General features: G+C 48.2%; 1 protein-coding gene and 1 long non-coding RNA gene across 2 annotated transcripts in view; both read right to left on the reverse strand.

The window, feature by feature from the left end:
* The window catches only part of LOC142470125 (uncharacterized), a 19,551-nt gene extending 16,857 nt beyond the window's left edge, over nt 1-2,694 (reverse strand). Inside the window, exon 1 of the long non-coding RNA XR_012789171.1 lies at nt 1,941-2,694. This is a non-coding gene — a long non-coding RNA (uncharacterized LOC142470125). The remainder of the gene's footprint in view (nt 1-1,940) is intronic.
* The window catches only part of LOC142470124 (chymotrypsinogen 2-like), a 113,403-nt gene that overhangs the window by 62,027 nt on the left and 47,116 nt on the right, over nt 1-4,260 (reverse strand). The window lies entirely within an intron of this gene.

The raw sequence follows: 4,260 nt of genomic DNA on the forward strand, positions 1-4,260 counted from the left end.
AAAATAGGTTGTTGTGGATATTTGACCTTCAGAATCATCTGTAACAAATAAAACGAGATCTAAAAATGTAATCTGTTTAGGCTGGATCTCAAATGTGAATCTGAGACCCATCTCGTTTGTATTAAAGGATTGGAGGATGCTATATAGTTCATCCTCTGCACCCTCCCAGATGATAAGGATATCGTCTATGAAACGACCATAGAACACCAGGCCCGCCCCCAGTCTAGCGTTCGCCCACACATGAAGGTCCTCCCACAACCCCATGAATAGGTTTTCATAGCTGGGGGCAAACCGCGTGCCCATGGCCGTTCCACAGACTTGTAAATAAAAGTCATCTTCAAACAAAAAGTAATTGTGTTGTAAAATGAATGATATGCTGGAGAGTACTGCACCGACACACTTTATTCGAGCAAATACCCAGTATGTACCTGGCAGATACCTGGAATGCGCCGCTCCTCACCTCTGACAAGCCCCGTTGCGTTTGCCTTCCCAGCCTGGGTTCATGCCTGGCTGACGGGCGGCTGATCTGTTAAATGATAATGATTAGGATTTAATAGGCTGCAATGCTTCGCGTGTCTACCAGATGGCATAAATTCATGAATTGTAATGCAGTATATATATATATATATATATATATATATATATATATATATACTGTGCAGTATTGCAGCCAGCGGGAATAAAATGCTTCAATCCCTGCTTGGAAAATACCTCAATGCACTCGGGCAGAAAACAGTCACAAACCTCAATACACCCGGGTATACCCGAATTCGTGGGACTAGCCGAGCTCAAATAAAGTGTGTCGCCAGTGTATAAAATCCTTCTGACCTTTGTTAAGTGAGAAATCTCTGTCTAGAAAATACGTAACTGCTTCCAAACCCCTGTGATGCTCTATACAAGTATATAGTGAAGAGACATCACAGGAGGCCCAGTGATATGTGGGTTACCAACGAATGTCTTTGATAGAGTCGATGACTTGTAACGTGTCCCTCAGATATGATCTGAGTAATGTCACATATGGATTTAGAAAATAATCAACATATTGGGACACGTTTGACGTCATCGACTCAACCCCCGACACTATAGGTCGCTCAGGTGGATTGTCCAGGCTTTTGTGGATTTTAGGGAGGTGCTAAAAAATGGGAATTCTAGGGTGATCGATGTACAGGAATTTAAACTCAGCTGGAGTGATAATCGCATTATCTTTAGCTTTTGTCAAATGTGTATGATACAGTGATTGAAACTCAATAGTAGGATCATTTTTGAGAGTAATCTAAAATGTATCATCCTGCAATAGTCTCTTTGCTTCCCGTACATAGATATACCTGTTTTGAATAACAATACCACCTCCCTTATCTGCCTGACGAATAACAATGTTATCTTGGGTCTGGAGTTCTTTAAGGCTTTATGTTCAATAGTTGAGATATTTCTCCTTTTGGCTGGTACGGCACAGAGTTGCGCTAAATCTTTTAATACCATAGTGTAGAAGGTCTCGACAAAGTTACCCTTGGATTGGTACGGGAAAAAAAGGGACTTGGGTCCAAATGGGGAGTATTTAATATTGGGTTCCACACACAGGGATGGGCCTGAAGGATGGAGGGTCAGTTGGGATCCAGCAAACTCAACATCAGCAGGATCAACCAATAGTTCACCTCCCTGTGTGTAGTTGCCACATAGATCCCCAATGGGGTCCTGTTCTGCCAGAAGTGATGTTAAAGTTTTAATACAGGTTTCTTCCTGTGTGGTGAAGGTGATGGATTGGTCTTCCCTGAGATGTTTCATAGCAAAATAACGTTTGAGAGTGATTTTGCATATAAATTTGTTCAGATCCATAAAAAGATCAAATTTATCAGGGAATGAAGTAGGAGAGAATGAAAGACCTTTTGCCAACAGAGAAATCTGTTGGGATGATAATAAATGGGTAGATAAATTAAAAATACCATATTTACATGGGTCCTCCTTGACCAATCTTAGACTCTTTTCTCTTTGGCAACGCTGCCCTGCCCTTGTTCCTCTGAACTTTGCCTTCCTCTTCGATTCTGATCTATTTTTGACCCTTGATGTTGTTGTTTCCCCCAAAGTGGGTATGGTTTGTTCTTCTGCACACCTCCAATTGGGATCTGGTCTAAAAAAGAAGAAGAAGCAGAGGCCAAGGGACACAGAGCAGTGGCAGATTCACCTTCAATGTTATGTAACGGGTATTCCCCCACCCAAGAGCATATGGTATATATGTGCGGGGAACCTAATGTTACCAGGTGTGATGCTTTACCTGTTAGGCTCACAGGGGGCCTAAGCCTCCACCACGGGGAGCCTGGGGCACGTATAATAGTAATAGGAGTAACCTCGTACTCGGTGCAGCGCCTCCACCTGCGATGGCTCCCACCAGGGGGGCAATGATCCTCGCAGGACAATATATATAAATAGAGATCACACAACAGCATGTAAAATAACCAATAACTTTACTCGTGAGCATAGAAACGTACTTGCATATAATATCAACCGGTGTCCTCCCTAGAGGAGACACTAACTACAGCGTCTCGCGGGACGCTATCCCCCTTACACCGGGTGATCCCACCCCATGTCCAGTAACTCCACACAATTGTCATCCACCCTCAAGTGAGATGAATGTGTGTGACTGCGCAGCCACTATGTCTGATAATAATAATATAGGATCGTTGGTGCACTTGATGATGGTTACCTATCAGGCACTCCTGTGGCCCGGGCCTGCCAAGGAGCTTCACAAAGGATCCGGAGGCTGACGAACACAGGAACTACGTCCGGGGCAATCCACCCGGATGGCTACTGCAGCCGCAGCGGAGGTCTGAGCCCAAACCTCTGAATGGAACGCAGCGTCCGCTGTGTCTCTAACTGACTCTGGATACTGATAAGGGGCAGGGTCCCTAACCTGGGCCTCTCCCTATAACACTCAGCTCTATGACTCAGGGCTATCTGGGGCCTAGGGGGCTGCTGGCCTAGTGCATGGAGTCACTGACTCCTGCACCCTACCTCCTTCCACTAGCTGCTCTGGTCACCAACTGCCCAACGTGCTGCAAGCCCGCGAAATGTATCAATTCTCCCTTGCAGGGAGATGCTGTGGCCCTATTGGCTCCCTGGCGTCACGTGGGGTGTGCAGAGGCTCATGGGATATGTAGTCCCTTCCAAGAGCCGTCTTCCTATTGGCAAGGCCGTTCGCGCTATCACCGCGCATGCGCGAGCTGTCTGTGGGCCTCCGGTGCTTCTGGCTCCTGCGCATGCGCAACACAACTCGCAAGGCGGCGCCCTGCACCGCGAGCCCGCCGGGAACCGCAGCAACACGACCGCGGCCCCAGCAATGGGCCGTGCACGTCCCCCAGCAACCGGCCGCATCGTAGGAGAAGCGCGCTGCTTGCTCACCTGCCCCCCCGCACTTCAACCCGAGCGGCTGATGAGTACCGGAGGGGGGGGGGCTGCGCAGTGACAGGGGACCTGGCTACAGTTATATTGAGAAGTCTTATTAACATCACCTTAAGGAATATAAATATTTTATATATATTTTATGGTGGGTAAAAAAAGTGACAAAAACCTCCACAGTAAAGCATAAAGCAACTGTAAATATTCCTGTATGTTCATTTGCATGTTTAGACAGGTCTGCAACCTTGTCTTTCACCATTATCACCCAGCACACAGCACTTCCACTGCAGCAAGGGATTCTCTCTCCCCCCACTCTCTCTCTCTCCCCCCACTCTCTCTCTCTCTCCCACTATCTCTCTCTCCCCCACTCTCTCTCTCTCACTCTCCCCCACTCTCTCTCTCTCACTCTCCCCCACTCTCTCTCTCTCTCTCTCTCTCTCTCTCTCTCTCTCTCTCTCTCCCACACTCTCTCTCTTTCTCCCACACACTCTCTCTCTCTCCCACACACTCTCTCTCTCTCTCTCTCCCACTCTCTCTCTCTCCCACACTCTCTCTCTCCCCACACTCTCTCTCTCTCTCTCCCCACTCTCACTCTCCCCCCACTCTCTCTCTCTCCCCCCCACTCTCTCTCTCCCCCCACTCTCTCTCTCTCCCCCCACTCTCTCTCTCTCCCCCCAATCTCTCTCTCTCTCCCCCACTCTCTCTGTCTCCCCACTCTCTCTCTCTCTCTCTCTCTCTCTCTCTCTCTCTCTCTCTCTCTCTCTCTCTCTCTCTCTCTCTCTCTCTCTCCCCCCCACTCTCTCTCTCTCCCCCACTCTCTCTCTCCCCCCACTCTCTCTCTCTCCCACACTCTCTCTCCCCCACACTCTC

The sequence above is a fragment of the Ascaphus truei genome, chromosome 19 (assembly GCF_040206685.1).
Source record: "Ascaphus truei isolate aAscTru1 chromosome 19, aAscTru1.hap1, whole genome shotgun sequence".
Taxonomy (NCBI): Eukaryota; Metazoa; Chordata; class Amphibia; order Anura; family Ascaphidae; genus Ascaphus; species Ascaphus truei.